Source organism: Pagrus pagrus (genome assembly GCF_965226575.1).
Source record: "Pagrus pagrus genome assembly, chromosome: 14".
NCBI lineage: Eukaryota > Metazoa > Chordata > Actinopteri > Spariformes > Sparidae > Pagrus > Pagrus pagrus.
This window is the reverse complement of record NC_140198.1, coordinates 3237425-3255380: the sequence shown is the minus strand read 5'-3', so window position 1 is coordinate 3255380 and position 17956 is coordinate 3237425. Positions and strand designations below refer to the sequence as shown.

General features: G+C 40.7%; 1 protein-coding gene and 1 long non-coding RNA gene across 7 annotated transcripts in view; one reads left to right on the top strand and one right to left on the bottom strand.

The window, feature by feature from the left end:
- sgcd (sarcoglycan, delta (dystrophin-associated glycoprotein)) overlaps positions 1–17956 on the top strand; it is a 301763-nt gene that overhangs the window by 73062 nt on the left and 210745 nt on the right. For all 4 annotated transcript variants that reach the window (XM_084373505.1, XM_084373503.1, XM_084373504.1 and 1 more), the window contains exon 2: positions 5876–5969. The gene's annotated coding sequence lies outside the window, so the exon portion shown is untranslated. The remainder of the gene's footprint in view (positions 1–5875; positions 5970–17956) is intronic.
- On the bottom strand, positions 15571–16771 carry LOC311268875. 3 transcript variants are annotated; one of them, XR_014624024.1, is made up of 4 exons: positions 16446–16771; positions 16131–16246; positions 15975–16007; positions 15571–15841 (listed from the first exon to the last, which is right to left on the bottom strand). It is a non-coding gene; the product is annotated as an uncharacterized lncRNA (long non-coding RNA). The 3 variants fall into 3 exon arrangements; XR_014624025.1 differs by lacking the exon at positions 16446–16771 and having other exon boundaries at positions 15975–16051; positions 16131–16422; XR_014624026.1 differs by lacking the exon at positions 16446–16771 and having other exon boundaries at positions 16131–16422.

Below are 17956 nucleotides of genomic sequence, written 5' to 3'. Positions count from 1 at the left end.
TAATCACTCCTGCAGCCAAGTTGTGTGGTTACTCTTTTTGTAACTGCACAAAATAGTTTTTCTAAAAATGTGGCATGCGTATATCTGAACAAGGCCTAAAGGTTCAGTTTATGCAAAAACTTACCCCCGGTGTTTTGAGTCTGTTCTCCTGAGAAAATGACAGCACCATTTGTTTCAGCAAATGCCAAAAATAACATATGTTAATGCACAGCAGTCATGGCTGTTCCCTGTTGAGAGCAAAGGAGGAAGTAACTCCGGCAATTTCAACTTTTCTTCAGCTATTATTTGTGGTAACATGTCGGAGAATCATTCTCGTGAATCATTTAAGTTCTTTTCCTCTTTAATTCTTCTAAATGTTTTTTGAATGTGCACAATATGAAACTGTCCTTCATTGAAGTTGGTTTCCTGAAATCTGAGCTCCTTCATCAGACGGAGAACAAACTTGCATTGATTGCTTGGACAGGAAACCATCAATTAACTCACAGTGGGCAGAAAAGTCTTGTAACTCACAGGCTTCTATATAGTGTGTGGAGTTGCCATTAATTTTGTGTGTGTGTGTGTGTTTCGTCTTGTAGCACCTTGGCACTTCAATTTAATTTTGTCTCAAGTGTCAGACGTCCTTCAAAGTGAACCTGTAACTTTGTTTCGTCTCGTGTTCTCAGAAACCTTTTGAGTGTTTCCGATAATTTGTCTCATCACGGGTGGAGGACAAAAGGGTAAATATCTGCTGTCATATTTGCCCACATTTCTTTTTAAAATCACAAGGGAGAATGATTTTTCCCTTTGGAGCAAACAGACATTTAACTTTGAAAAGGTGGTTGTACATTGACTGGGATATAATAACTTCATTTGAAAGATTCCTCTTTGAGGTGAGGAGCCAGGTGTCTCTTTCCTCTTTCACTCGCAAATGTGCACTCTCATTGTGGAGGCAATTATCAACATTATGACTATGACAAGAGCCCCAAAATGTGAAAAGTGCTGAATTGAATGTGACAGGACTGAAAAAATTGCACCACTTAGCAGCCATTTTTACTTTCCGATGTACGTAAGTAACTGATGATTAGATGGCCCTGCCATACATTAGAGCAGCCAAGCTATTATGTTTAAGTTTGACATCCCATTTTGGATTCTCATCTTCCATTTCAGTGACTCTGTACAACATTTGGACAGAGAGGAGGAGAGTTTTCAGCAGCCGTGGCTCGTTGGATGAGACTGCGTGTTCATTTCTGTCATTTAGCAGATGGAGGAAGGAGTTTATTTTATAATTGAAGAGTGATGTTGGGTCACTGTCCAAGGTGAAGCTCTGCTGGTTAAGTAATCACTTCAGGACCAGCTCTGCTCTCCATTATCACTGAAGTCACACGTCTGACACTTCTGCTTCCCTGTAGGTGGTAATATCCTGGTGTGTTGCCCATAATTACCCCATTACAGAAATGAAAGTGGGGTTATGTAACTTTTAAAAAGAAGAAAAAAAACACAGTCATCCTGATCCAAATTAAAAGTTAATTTCCTAAGCTTAACAACATGTATTTTAATTTAATAAACATTAGGGTTTTGCTGCCACAATATTACATACTGAGTCAGTCACTGACTGCTGGTGCTACAGATGACGATGTCAGTTGTTTCATCATTAGCCAAGAAAAAGTGCAAATAAGCCACACATCACCAGCAGAACAACCCCATCGGCAGAATAAATGTTGGCAATGTAAAGTCACAATCAGCTCCTTGTTTTTGCTGATGTTGAGCAGAAGATTGTTCTCTGTGCACCACTCTGCAAGATTGATTTCCTGCCAATATGAACTCTCATCATTGTTTGTAATGTGGCCGATGAGGGTGGTATCGTCGGCGTACAAAAGAGTTCTGTTGATGTCTACGAGTGCAGTCATGGGTGTAGAGTGTGAACAGGATGGGGGCTGAACACACAGCCCTGGGGTGCTCCGGTGTTGATCACTTACGTAGTGTAAGTGCGACTATCAATCCGAACTGTCTGGGGTCTACTTCTGAGGAAATTTAATTGTGTTAAGTTTTCCAATCAGCTTCATGGGTGAGATTGTACTAAATGCTGAGCTGAAGACGACAAACAGCGTTCTAATGTTGCTATTCTTATTCTCAAAATGTGCCAAGACTGAGTGGAGGGCAGTGGATATGGCATCTTCTGTGGATCTGTTGGTTGCGGTTTAGGCATCTTGTTTGGGACAAGATCATGTTATGGCTTACCACAAATGTGGTGTGTTGTTTACAAAGGTTTAAACGTGTCTTGAACTGTGGTCAGTGGCTTGCCAGCCTTGTTGCCTGTAGCTCCATCACCGTCACATTTACCTATCCCCTCATGAAAGTTAGGTCATGAACATTTAATGTGAAACTGATATGAAATGTCAACATGGTAGGTCTATGACGCCTTTTAAAATGTGAATGTACCAATGGTTTGCGGATTATGAATCTTCTTTCGCTAACAGTTTCTATAAGTTTCTGAGGATTTTCTGTGATCCAAGCGACAGGACAATCCTTTGTTTGTCCCTAAAAGTTTCTTTGGCTCAGTTTCGGTCCATTGTTTTGCTGCATTGTCTTAAAATGGTGCACAAAAGGAGCTATGACTGTTTACCCAATAGGGATTTGAACACTCAAACTTTAAAGCTGAGTCAGCACTTTTACCAAAGCAGTAATTGTGTTTTTTATTTCAAATCCAATATGATGGAGTACAGAATCAGAAACAATAAAAACTATCCAAAGTCTAGTGGATACACTGTTCAAAAACAGTTAACTTTATCCAAAAAGCAGCAAATCTGGTTACCTCTGACCTTGTGCCTCTATATTTCACCAAAACCTGTTCATGGAAGTAAAGATAAAGTGTTCTCTCTCATGTATGAGCTGTTTTTCATCTTCGCCACGTTGGTATGAACCGTAATTATCTGATTCATACTAAGGCCTCAATTGGAGGAAGGAAGACTTTTGAGATGTGTGGAGACCTGATGACACTCATTATGGTTAATTTAATACTGTTTTATTTGATGTTGAAAGGAATAACCCAAAGGCAACTCAGACCTTTAAACTTCAGGTAAAACATAAAACTTGAAGGAGAAAGTGTCACGTCAAAAAAATCTTGAGCAGTCAGCCTCCAACGTGAGTCGATAACAGCCTTGTCTCAAAATCCGCCTTTCAATGACACTACAGTAGCATAGAATGAGTTCTTCTTCTTTGTCTCTTTAAACACCCTCAGCTTTTCTAACCTGCTGGTGATACAGTAAATCAGAATAACTGCCGTTCAGTTTACAGTTTGCCTCCACAAAACGTGACAAGGTTGAGGTGGACAGAGGTGGATGTGTGCGTCAGTGGGCGGATGAATAGAAACCTTGTCTCTGCACATATTTCTTTTGCCATATGTTTGGAGAGGCTGATAATGTCCCTATAATGAAAGTCGGTTCCGGCCGCTAACGGGATTAGAGCTGAGAAATGAGCACGCAGCGTTTTCCTGCAAGGTGTGGAGAGCTTCGTTTTAACAGCCTGCTGTCTCATAATTCTTTGTCTCATCACTTTTCCACAGATTGTTTCTGTGTTTTACCTTCGCTTCGTTTTTTTTTTAAGCCTGAGCCATTACAGGGAAACTGTGGCATGCATTTTAGAGTAATCTGTCGTGCCTGAGTGGAGGCGCAGCCACTATAGAAAATCCCCTCCATACTTTTATCAGCTGTCGCACTGGAATACTAAACAAGCACGTTATTACACAACTTCTAACATCCAAATAAGCCCTCCAGGACACAAATAAATAAATCCACCACCCATTTTATATATGTATTTTTAATGATCTGGTCTAAATGACTTACAGAATGTCAAAATTACTCTTAGAACTCATTATAATAGGCAATTTCAAGGATGCACAACCAAACCTTTGCCTTCAGATACCTCAACTGTTGGTATCTGCTGATATCACAGCCAACTTGCCAGAATTAAACCTTGGCATTGTACGTTTCTGCAAACCACAGATACGATGAATTTGTACGTTTGAATCACCATTTCAACAAACTTTGATAACATTCCCTTCAGATTACATGCACATTCGCTGACTTCTTGGTCAGGAGGGCAGCTGTGTGACACATACTGTAGGTGAGATGGCTGCCAAGAGACAGACCACAGTTGACAGATAAATCTAGGTAATTGTGGCACATTTTGCAGCCATCTTTGTGGCAAAAAAAAACAAAAAACGTTTTTAATATGACGCATGGAAAACCTGCAAGATGTGCAGCCATGTGAGAGACCGCTGTTTGATTCCACTTCACCAAACAAAAGGTGGTTTCAGGACATCTTGCAGCCCTCTTTTGTAGAAAAAAAACATGTATTTTGAAAATGTCCTAACATCTCTGTAAAAATATCTGAAGGCTGCAAAATGACCCAAGGCGTTTGGGAAACTTCCCGTCCTCTTTTTGGCAACATAACCCGCAAGACAGCTGCCAAGCAAGACACTGAGACACTTCTAGGTAAATTTGGGACATTTTGCAGAAATATATGCAACTGATATTTTCAACAAAATGTTGGCTGTGTTCGTGTTGAGAGAAACTGTTTTATTTAAAGCCAGAACATGATCTTTTCCTAACCCTGACATAGTGGTTTGTGGGGCTAAACCTAACCAGGCGATAAGCACAGAGTTTTCACTAAATACAAAAAGTAAAGAAAGGTAAACTTTGCAGAAACTTGTTGGAATAATTTCAATGCAATTAACCTTTTTTCTTTTAATCTTATGTGCTGCGACTGCTAGGAGCAATAACAACTTGATGCTACCCTGAGCTTATAGTCCCCTGGCTCAAGCTTCACACTGTATAATACTCTCTATAAGAGACAGTAAGGGCTGATTTCTAAAATGTCTCCTGACTCTTCCTCAAACAGAGAGTTTGGTAGGTGGATCCTTTTTGTACAGTTTCTGGAGGCTCTGACAAAGATGATATTTTGTTGACGACTTGTTGTGACAAATATTACATCCGTTTGTTGTTGTGATGAAAACACTTTAATCATTGGAGTGAGAAAATGTTGCTTCTGGCAAAATGAAGACGTCTATTTCTTTGAGACGGCTGCTTTACAGTGAGTGTTTTTTTTATTAGACTTTTATAAAAAAGAAATAAAATTGTAGAATAAAAACATAAATTACTGTGGATCTCCTGTTTGGGAAGTTGTTTGAATAAGAAGTTTGGGTGTGTTCAGATATCGACTACAGTAGACATCTGTATGCTTCAACACCTCCTGCATGACCTTCTACTCTGGAAATATCTGAATATGACACTTATTTGCACATCATAAATATTGTATGATGATATCAAGAGTCATTTGTATGATATGACTCTCATTTTGTATTATTATATTTAGATAAAGATAAACTGTACCACTCGGTGAACTGCAAATATCTGAACTATTCTTTATGTTTTAGCTCTATTCTTATCTTTGTGTCCTCTGGTTGCTGCAGCAGTTTAATTTCCCCTGAGAATTAAGACTTATCATATCACCTGAGCTTTTTTCAGCCATCATAAGTTATAGCAGTGCTGGTTTAAAGTTACATGGATTCGTTATTTTGTATCGGACTGTAATTGGGACGACTGCAACATGAACGTATGATGGAGAAACACGATATGAGCATCAAGCCTTTGCCTCTTCTATATCTCTCTTTCAATCATCATACACATCCTTTATCCACAGTGTGCACACACATTAGCAGTGTCATGATGTCAGTACGGCTGTAAAGTGCTTTGACCACTTTAGCTAAAGAGTGTTTTGCCTCCTGATTAAAGACTGACATATGATAGAGTGATGTGTCACAGTAATCAGGCCGCGGCAGCTTCACATTTGCTTTGGATGAACACCAATGTTTGGATTTTGTCCCCTGTTTTTGCAGCGTCATAACGGGACAAAGGGGATCTGTGTATGGCCAGTATGGAGAGGAGGAATGACCACAGCTACCCATAACTGTCTCAGCGTGCATATGACGTGTGAGTATTAACAGAAACTGTCCTTTTTAAAGAGAAACTTGCTGCACTGATACTCGCTGCATTAACCAAAGTTCATTAACAGATAACATGCAAATGCCAAAACTCAGGAATGAAAGAGAGCGTCAACAGAAGCGAGCGACAACAAATGTTGACTATTAGTCATGAATATATTTTGCTTTTAGTCGAGTGGAAGAGGAAAGTTATTTGATTTACATCTCTGTTGTTTTTTATGTATTATCTGAATTGTGTTTTTCGAATTTGCAAATCATTTTGGATGCTGCATCTTCTCGACCATTATAGATGTTGACACAAAGTTTTGCTGGTCGTGACGAGCATTATTAACGGTTGCATAATACCTCCTGTGGCTCTGGAGGAGCGTTCCCTCTTCTGCTTCTTATGAGTCTCCCAACTTCTAACTTGGAAATGAAACGCTCTGTCACTGCAGCGCCTCTTAAAGATATTGTGACCATCATTATCACTTGTGGTTGGGAAGAGCTATATCGCCTTTTGTTGTCCGACTGATCTCAAACAAATAAGAAATTCTTCATGGGGAGCAGTTGAAATGGAGGGTGCTCTTTAATCTCTTAACACCATTAACATGCAATGTGTTGCGGTCACTGATTAAAAGTAAAACGGAGCTGTTCATTAGTTAACTGGGTTTGTCGCTGCTTTCTAGGGAACTTTACCAGTGATTAGAGCCGAAGTACGAGTGCGTTTTTGTAAGTCAAGGAGAACCGTCTTTAAGATGGACTCGATCGTCCTGCATTTAGAGTGAAAGGCTAAACGATGAAACATTGTTGAACTTTTTGTTCATCACACCTGAAATAACTGTTTAACATACAGTTGTAACACTGAAAACGACGCCACAGCATCTATTTACTAACTATAATAATCAGAGTTGTGTCGTTATCAGAAACACAATTTCTAGCCAGTTAGAAAAGAGTAAATCCAACTGCTTGTCTCCGAATCAAATGGCCACAGATGAGTTTCATGAGACAATAGACTGAAGAGCTGCTGTCGTCTGGAGTCAGATCACCTGGTGTTTGCTCATTTTGGTTAAAAACAAGTGTTACGCACTTGTCAGGTTGTGAAATAAGGTCACACTTCCTCTCTGAGCCTCTTTCTATTTATTTCTCTCTCTGACTCAGCCTCCATCTTTTTTTTTGTGCCTCTGACTCACTAATTACCTTTGGCTTTAAGTAGCTTCATTAATTCTGCAGTAACGATGTTGCGTTGACCACGATACCTGACAGTAATTCATAATTAACACATAACACTTCCACAGTAACGGGCAACTGCCTCCGAGTTAATTATGCGGGACTGTATATGAGCTCACACTGACATTGTTTGAATAAAATGCTGCTCTTTGCTTTTTGGAAACAATCATCTATTGAGGGAAAAGTGGCAGCAAACCACCTCTCTGCCAAAGTAGTGAAATCAGCAGATATCCGATGTGTTTTAACACACGATGACTCATGAAGTCACTTTTTGACTTGAGTCAGCTCACCTGAGTTAAAACAAAAAACTTCTCAGGGTCATAAAAGAGTCGCACACTGGATTCTACCTCTTCCCTCCTTTATCCTCCTTTTTCTCTCTCTGCTATTAGGTTAAAAAATAGTTTAATCCATTTTGTCTTGTGCAAAAATGCAATTAAATTTGAATGCACAAACAAAATGGGTAAAGTCTTACCTCCTCTCATACACACACAAGATCAGATGCACGACTGTTTATAGATCATGATCAGATAAACCAATCAATAAATGCTCTCACATCATTACAGTTAATTTAGCAAGTGAGCTTGTCTTTGTGTGGTAAATTAAGGGTATAGTTGCCTTTTGAGTTAAAGCTTTTTCACTGTGGTCAAGCAAAGTAGATCCATGTTCCCTCACATTGTGGAAATATTTTTTTGTTTACGAGGGTTTTTAGAACAAACGACATCTGCCTTGTCTCTATAACTCCATCCCCCTCAAATATAATGGCAAATGTAAAGGTTCAAAAGACAAAAACATCCTAAATTTGCCACATATCCACAAAACATTTAATCTAAAAAGTAAAGAGCAGGAAGTAAATGGCTGGCTACTTTTTGTGGCACTGGCTGTATTTAATGTGAGGTGGATTTAGGTCATATAATCTATGAACCTACCCCTGAAAAGCTGATCTCAGTCTGTGGATTCATCTCTTCATGAAGAGACTTTTTCAGTTGCTGTATTTTGTCCGTGTTATCACTCCACATCACTGCAGTGCCGAGTAACTGGCAGTTTCTTTTTGTCCCTCCAAACATACGTAAACCAGACATGTACCATAATAAGTCAACCATAATGTAAATACTTTTTTACAGTAGTCGAGCACCCTAAAAATCTGAAAGTGCACACACACACAGCAGTTACTCAAATGATCGTTGATGGTTTGAGTTATGGGCCCCTTTTCTTTTTGAACAGCGAACTCTTTGAAAAGAGTGCCGACAGAGACGGAGCACAGGAATAATTGTTTCATTGCTCCGTTTGAAGCAGGCCCATCCATCAGGGCTGCCGGCGTGTCCTACAGTGAATGTGTGCGATGTGTGGATGAGGATGGGATTCGCTGATAATGGGGATCAGAGAAAATAAGTCACCCTGCGCGTGGAGCTTCACATCGAGCCTCCCTGCACACTGTATGGATCATATTTATCTCGTTTCAAAGTGCCCTCTGCAAGTAACAAACATTTGATGTATGATTTTTGAAATAGATAAGCACATTTGCGGGGCCATAATTACCATGATTCATTGAAATGGCAGTACCTCAGTTACATTAGGCAACGAATAATACATTATGATTCATTGAAATGGCAGTACCTCAGTTACATTAGGCAACGAATAATACATTTTAAAACATAATCTTCCATCCTAAGACCAAACAGAAGCAGCAACATTATGCTCTAATTTGCATTATGCTAGATTTTAAAATTTTATAATGCCCATAAAAACATTACCTTAATCAAACATAAGTATAAAACGTGGGTAGTTCACCAAAAGACCATCAGAGCTACAGGAGTAACTCGATGAAAGACGTCCGAGGTGCGGCAGTTTCGGATGGGGATACTTGCACCCACCACAGGAAGTATTAATCAGTCAACAGGCTCAGACCTCATCAGTTTGCTGGCTGACCCACTTCTCACTTGAAATATACCAACACACCCCTCAACAGAGACAAGCGTGCCATCTCTGCTAATTAAGATGCTTCAGTCCCCGCTGTTGACGGAAAAAGAAGTTGTGGTGTAAGAGGAAGTGTGCATCAAATGTTAAGAGCAAAACCTGAAGTGAAAGACTCTCTAACGTCAGATCTTTTTTCCTCCTCTGTTTTCAAAGCATCACAGGCAACCAGGTTGGCTTTAATGAGGGCGGTGTGTGTCGCTGACTGCAGGATTTGGGGAGTTTTGAGGCTCATGAAGTTAGTCGTGTTCGTAGTTTGAACTTCTAAATGTCAGAGTTCAGGTTATTCGCAACGGGAGTTGGGACTCAAACAGACGCCGAGACCCACCCTGGTAGAGTCACAGGCAAAAGGTCAAATAAACAGGCGTACAGTTGGCAGTGTGCAGAAGGTCAGGCGAGGCAAACAAATCCAAAAGACAGTCTATTGGCAGAAGGTCACAAAACGGGTGGAGATGCAGGTAGAGCAGCTCTGAACGGCTCAAGCAGAGAGACTAGCTAAGACAGCGATGAGTTCAGAGTCAGGCAAGACTGGCACAGAGGAGCATTAGCATTAGCTCATAAGTGAAGCTAACAGAAACACTTACAGAGGGAATATTTAAAAATATTTATCATCATATTTCCAAAAAGAAGAAGAACCATTTACAAATTTCAACTTCAAACTGCATTATTCATGAAGCACGTCCAGTACAATAAGTGTCAGTTTTTTATTACACAGGCAGTGTGAAGCACAAAAGCTGTTTTAGTAAGAACAAATCTGAGCTCAGACATTTGGAGATGGTGTTCAACATACTGACAGTCTGTCAGTCTGTCTGTCAATCTGTCTGTTCACCGCTTTTGGTCCAGAGCAAGATGCTGTCTGAACAGCTACCGACCAGAATTTTATGTAGTTATGAGACCCAACAGAAAGAGCGACTGGTGATCCCTGACTTTTCATTCATCTGGACAATGAGGTCAAATTAGTTTTTTTTTTGATTGACACTTCCATCGATGAAAAGACATCTCAGAGATGTACGGCCAACTGATATCAAGTTTGTGGTAAATATTCAAGTTCTTGGAGGTGAAAGCCTCTTACCTCTCCTCTAGCACCACCATCTAGTCTACTCGTACACAGCAAATCAAAATCTGAGAGTCAAATTTATCAAGACACTGACTAAGGATCGGCTCTTTCCTTGTGTGGACCTTCTCACGGGGCTTCTCATGGCTCATTTGAAACTTTTCTTGGGATCATTTATGTTTCAATCAAAGTCCTTATCAGCAGTGCCTGAAGTGGGAATGTGGGAATTGGCATGATACGAAGTGGGCAAAAAAGAGCGAAGGCAGCTCGCAAGAAGAAGTTATGGAAAAACCAAAGTTGTCACATCACTTTGCCTGTGGTCTGGTTAGGTTAAGGCATAAACACCACTTGGTTAGGGTTATGGAAAGATCTTGTTTTGGTCTTTGAATACCTGGTTCTGTCACCACAAACATGGAAATTGTCCCGATGTCTTGCTAAACATATCCAGTGGTTTCAGACGTACAAATGTGGAAAGGCCGTTGAACTAGGGTCACTGGCTGGGCGGCCTTGTCCCCCTAGCTGTCACACCTCCACCATCTGTCAGGTGAATTTGTATGTATTGTAGAAATGCCTATATGGTAGGTTTGACACAAGTTGAATGTAACAGTGTTTTGCAGAAACATAGACATACCTACACTTTGGCCTTTTGGGCTGGTGTCCAACATTTTTTGTAAATTAAAAAAAAAGGTAATCTGACAACCACGGCCAGTTCAAGCAGGAATTAGCCGGGAGTGTGGAGGTCAGAAAGTTCAGGTCACCTTTTCTTCCAGTGTCATTAATTTTCATGTAGCCTACACAAATTGAAGTGCAACACGAACGCCTCAGAGGAAAGATAAACTGAGTGTGGCCCTTGGGAGCCAGACACGGTCGAACCACACGATATACAAACTAGTTAAATTCAAGCAAGGCCTTTAGTCTGGCGTCCAACCTCCAACAAAAAAATATCTGCTTTGTACAGAAAATCTCCTGAAATTCATCCTGTCTCCAAGTGGATGAGACTGTTTGCATCCCTCGAGTCTCTGCTGCTTTTGATAACAGGATAATTAGAGTCATTCTTTACGAAAAGAAAAGACACAGCACTCCCCCGATCATCATTCTAACCAGGTAGTGAATTAAATGCGTCCACGTTTGGTTATTCACCTGCTCGCTTCCCTCTAATTCAGTCTTGTCCTCCTCGTGGTAGTGCTGAGAGTTTGTTGACAAACTGAGCAGGACACCAAAGGTCGCCGCTGGCCTCTCTGCCTCTTCAGTATGAGAAGCTCTCCCTCCCTGAACTAGATTACACCATAAATCAGAGGCTCGCATTATAAGCCAGCCAGTAATCCAGCCAGGAGGGAGGCTGCTGCGTTTGTGTGGTTGTCGTCACTGTGTGCATGTGAGTGTGTACTGCATTTCTGTATCGTGACTGCCTGCCGAAATACAGTATTTTTTTTTTTTTCATATGTTTCACATTCAGTGGATGCCTGAATGTGTGTGCAGTGCCTTTAAATTCTGCTCTCACCCATTCATTTCATCGACTTTTATACGATCAAATGTCCTTTAAAATGTTGTTATCCTGCACTTTTTTTTATTCAAAATGAGGCAAGCTAATAAAATGGGAAGTTGTGCCCATTTGCCCTCTGTTTTCCTGGAAGCCGATTGTTAGCTACATTAGCTACTGTTGCTCTTTGTTAGTGGAGTGGAGAGAGGCACTGAGACGAGACGAGGTAACGAGAGCACGAATGAAGTCACATCCTTTGGACTGTCGCGGCGTCCTTCACAAAGAAATCCATAGTCCAGCAGCGTTAAACAACTTCAACAAGTCGTCCACAGCTACTGAGAGAGACGGGGAAGGTCTCATTTTTCACATCACGTTAAAACTCACTAATTTATGGCCAACACAAAAGTGATTAATGCATCTAAATTGCTGTAAATTGTTTCACAGATTGCTTTTAAATATATGGTGTGAGTGCTGACTCATCCGGTCCAAAAGGGGTGTTTGAAAAACTACTTTCACGTACATATTGTAATGAATTGTGGGTAATAAAATCAATGAAATCAGGTGAAATCTGCAGCCCAATTACTTCATCAAAACCTTGCTTGAATCATGTAGGCCAGGATGCAGAAGCATGTAGTGGTACAGGCTGTAGAGGTAATCAAATTGCATTTTGCTGTCGTAGTTTTTGAGGCCTGTCTATGAGCGGCTTATATCTTCAGTCTCACGCCCGAGCAGACTTGACATGCTGACAGTGAACAAGTCACAGTACGTACGTCTGAACTCCATCAGGGCGCAGTATAGAAGTCCAGAGGGGGGACTTTTGGATTCAGCCTAAGTGTTGTCATCCAGGGAGGGCTGCAGTCTGAGGAGGTTTTGTTCTCGTATAACTTGCTTGGTTGGTGAAAAAGAAACAACTGCACCAAAAAAAAAACAAAAGAGAAACTGGGTCTCGGTCTTCTTTCAAGGTTCAAACAGTCTAAATGTTTGGATCCACTCATGTAGACATAATGACACAAAGACCAGAGGCCAATGGCAGCACAACTACAGTTTGGACTCGGATAAAAGGGAACAAGTGCTGTGAAGAACTCCTCCTGGCGAGTGAAGTCATCTGTGGTTATATTAAGTGAGAATATAAACGACCTCAGAATTGTGCAATATGTGATATTTACAGCTAACGCACACAGAATAAGGCCGTGTCACGTTCCAGCTTTCTTGTTTGCGGCAACAATCTGCTGCCATTTAGATGCTGTGTCTATTTTGAACAGAGCAGTTTGTTTCTGTGAAGTGTACATTTCACTGGTGAATGTGTATATATACAGTATATTATACATGCTACATGTGGCTGCTGAGGGAGAGATGCTCCTTTTCTGAAATGTTTGCAATGTCGATTGAGAGCAGATAAGCAGCAGGATGCTGTGTAACCTACATTCTGCGTTATCATTCATGGATAAAAAAAAATAAAAATGAACCTGCAAAACTGAGCACCACGCAGAGAGGCAGCGTATGACATGTGTCAAAACAAACCACACCCAAGGATGTCAGTATAAGCACACACATCAGTGGCGTCCTGATGCTCGTCAGCTCTCAGCAGCAGGACCAGCCCATCAGGCAGCAGTGTTTTGTATACGTGCTCTGACTGTACGCCGTGTCTGGTGTGTGATGAGGAGGTTGTTTGTTGTGTGTAGTCTGCTGATCATGACAGCTGTTCCCTCCCATCATGTCACTGTACAGTGTGTACGCTGTCCTTTCCTTTTTTCTGGTTGCCCAATATTATTTACAAGCACGAATCTAAAAAGATTAGGGCACTCTGTGAAGCACAGAATGTCATTATTGGATATTATATCAATATATTTATTGTTTTACAGTCTCATCAACTTATTTGATTTAAATAAATGTATACTCATTTCTGAATTTGATGATTTTCTTTGGAGTTGGCAAAGAATGGCTCGACTGTAATTCACCAAAAACCTTAAAAATAAGGCAGTTTGGACGGTAAACAATATAAATAAATTGGATCATGTTTCACTCATGTTTTGGCCCTGATATATAGTTGTTGATTCGGATGTCATGAATGAGGATATAAAAGGAAGGGTACATAAGGAAATGTACTCCTACAGTCATGACTGAAGCTGAAGAAACTTCAACCCAAAATCTCATTATCTAATCACCCCTGTACTGATGGAGAGTCAGATGAAGTTTCGTAGTCCACAGCGAAACAACGTTGCAGCATTCCCCTAAACAACTGACGTAGCCGGGGCTCTGCAAAGCTTCTAATGAGCTTAGATAACGACTGAAGTTTAACTCTAACCCTAACTGGGAAAGAGAAGAACTGAAACAAAGCAAACGGTTGAAATGAGAACCAGGACTTTGACATTAAACATTCCCGTCATGTTCGAGGCGGTCGTAAAAAAGTACCACCTTGAATCCTCCGTCACATCACACTTTGGGTCGTGACTGTCTCGGTCTGTACAGTCGGACTGTCAATCGTAATTTTTGCGACCGGCAGAAAGACATCACGGTAAATTAAAAATCTGCTGTGCCACACTCTTTTTGTGGTTATAATGTAATTATAATAAAATACTGCTTGATGTATTCAGATGACAGAATTTTAATGGAGCAATTACAATTTCGATTTCTGCAGATGAAATGGCCGCCGTCCCTAACAAGTTAGATTAATAACATCATACTTATTAACTGTCTCATTGCATAGATTTAATTTAGCTGCAGGAGAAACAACGACAGCTCTCCGTTATTCTGATACTCCAGGAAACAACTGAGAATAGAATTAAAACAATAACAATAAAGGGGTACGATTAATATATGACACAAAGGGGTAATATTTTATGGAGAAGGGAAAACAGATACCGCTGTGGCTTAATGAGAAGATGAAAGCAAGAAGACCGGTGTCACCTCATTCAGCTCGTGTCCTCATAGGAAATGAATATTCATGAGGATATAATCACAGAATATGAAGAGATGGAACAGACATTCTTGTTAAACTCATTATAGCTGAATGGTCATTTCAGTGGAACAAAGGAGCTGCCGAGCCTCGTGACGTCCATCATGTCCAACGGCCACAGTGAACGGCTTCAGTCGCACAGAGCTTGTGTGCAAAGTCTAGTCTATGCAGTTGTTGAACACTCAAACTGAACATTCAGTGGCGGATTTAAGAAATTTGGGGCCCAAGGCAAAGGCAGGCATGGGGCCCTCTGAAACGAGAAGACAACACACAAAACAAGAGGTCAATTATACAGACACATATGTTTTAACAGAATACACATGTGTTATGTGTTTTGCCTGTTGTCCCTCTCTTCCTGTCCCTTTTTCACGTTGTCTCTCTCCCTCATTCTGAAAACAAACACACAAAACACAGTATAAGGCTCTGACCCAGTGGTGAAGTGTAAGTATATTTACTCAAGTGCTGACGTAGACATATTAGGATTTCATGCAACTTCAATTTTGTCTGCTCCGCTGTATCTCAGAGGCAAATACTGCACTTTCTACTCCACTACTCCACATCATTTACGTTGCTGGTTACATATTTCAAAAACTTCCTGCCCAGTGAAAACCATGTACCCTCAAAATGATGATTTAATGCTAATATTTGTGATAAACTGAAAGAGTCTTTCTTTGTGGGGCGACTTTTTCAGCCAAAACTCTTTAAAAAACCGTCTTGGGCCAGCTGGAAAATACATCATGACAAGACTTCAGTGAAGTTAGTTTTAAGTTGGATATTTGACATTCGCAAGCCACTCCAACATTTCAAGTGCACCCGTATTGCAGACTTTACAGTAAACACACGGAGAAGACGGCTACAGCGTGTACCGACTTCCTGTTTTCAAAATAAAAATGTGGGATACTTAAAGCAGAGATACTGTGTTTAAAGCTATTGAGAAGCTATTGAGCTAAGATGCTAATATTTACATATAGCCTAAAAATTTTTAAAAAATTATGAACGGATGTAAAATGTAAAAACAAGAGGTTTATCTCATGCAGCCAGTGGAATAACATGATGCAACACTAGTAGGGCTCCAATGATTTTATTATAACATAAACATGTCCCTTGTTTCTGTTGGGATAAGGGACATTTCCAGGTTTTGTCCATGGACAGACATGAGCCATGGAACCACTGGTCGCAGTCATCACATTGGATCTGTTTAATTGAAAACAAATTATATATTTCATTATTTTTTTATTTATTATTATTTGACACCTAAACATTATTATATTTTTTTCATGGCTATATAACAATTTAACATGTCTTTAACTGTTTTTCAGTTACTCACCCATTGTACAATGGCAGTTCCTGGTCCTGGTGGCTTGAAGGTGGCACACACAGCACAACAATTTTGATCATCAAAGACTAAAAAAAACAAACGTATTTAACTATATATACCTCCTATCTATCTTGTTTTTGATTTGTATGCTTAATTAGCCTTTACCTGAGGCCTCCAGGATGTGAAGAGCCAGATCTCTCCTCTCCTCCATTTCTTTTTTTAGATGTGCTGAAGTTCATGTCAGGGATGGCTGGGAAAGCCTTTATCAGGGCTTTTGCCATCTAAACAAGATCAAATGCAGGTACAACAATAATGGGGGGCATATAATAAACTACACACACTCATGATCGCTATTAAAAAAAATGTTATCTCTAGTCACACTATAATTTGTACATTTGCCGATATTGGTTCACATCAATTCATCTTTCCCAAGAAAAATTCCTACCTCACATATCATGAAAACAATAGTTTTGGGCTTACCTTTACAACAACGACACCACAGCTGCTTCATCTTGTTGCAGTGAATGGGACATAACGCCCCCTTTCCACTTGACATCCACCCATTCCTCTCTCCAGACCGCCTTCAAGGAATACTTATCGATTAGTATTCCTGCCGCAACCGCAGTGAGGACAGTCGTCACTTTCTGTAACTTGGCGATCAGCTTTCTGTTTTCCTCCTTCTCTCTCCTCTTGTCAGCTCGGCTGGGGCAGCTTCTCTTCATCTGTCTCTTTTCTTTACTTTTCTCTTCTACACTCTCCTCTTCTTCTCTCGCCACTTCGCGCCGTTTGTTTTCGTTTTGCTGCTGTCTTCCTGGATCCGTTCTGCACATGTGCAGTAAGATGGACTGATCCAATGTAGTGGAGACTGAAGGGGGGGCCCGACACACACATAATACGATTAGCATTCTGCTGGCATTTTAGCGAGAGGATTTTAATCAAAAACATAATTAATGTGTGCAAATAAGTAATAACTGTATTAACCATAAGTGTATGAGGATTTTTATGGGGCCCTCAGGAGCTTGGGGCCCTCGGCAACTGCCTAGTTTTGCCTAATGGTAAGTCCGCCCCTGGATACATTTCAGGATGCTGTGTCTGCAGGTGTTGCTGTGATGTAAAGTCGTGTCCCGATTTTGACTGATGCAACGCAGAAAATCACAGGGGCATCTACAAATCCTGACCGAGTTTAGAAATCAAGCTGCGTCACACATGCAGCTGCATCACATGCTACTACTTTCACACGTTAGGAGCCAGGAGGACTGAGTGTTTCCAAACCCAACTGCCAGAATAAATGCTCTCCAGCGTACCATTCTGCAAACCACAGATTTAATTGAAGTCTCTTTATGTTCAGTTTTCATTTCATTTTCATTTGAGTCTGTCTGTGTGGTGCTGGTGACACGCTTTGTAGTGGGAACTAACACAGAAGCGATTTTGAGAATCTGTCAAAATGAAGGCTGAGTTCACAGATGGGTGTGTTCAGAGCAACGGGAGGCTGGAAGTAGGAAAGGGAGCCAATGGCGTCGCACAGTACAGTCTCTCAGTATCTTGTGGCAGTGCTGTGCATATGGTCTGGTCAGGTTTAGGCACAAAACCAACTTGATTAGCGTTCGGAAAAGATCAAGTTTTGAGCCTAAGACACCTATTTCTGTTGCTACAAACATGGCTCCTGAAATCTCTTTAAAAATATCTTTATTAAAAATGGCCTCTCGCTTACAAATGTTGAAACACCATCTTGAACTGTGGACTCACCTAGCTGTGACATCACCACCACTCACCCCTTTGGACATGAAAGTCAGCTCATATACATGTAATCTGAACGTGATGTGACGCGACGTAGAAAAAGGTTGATGTGTGTATGAAGCGTACGCTCTGATGTGCAGAAGCGACGGGTCCACAACCTACTCCGGATCTTGTGACCATTAAAAAAACCGGAGATGAACGAGCTAGAAAATCAATCCGTGAGTCAAATTTGTACAAATGATGCAAAGTGGAAA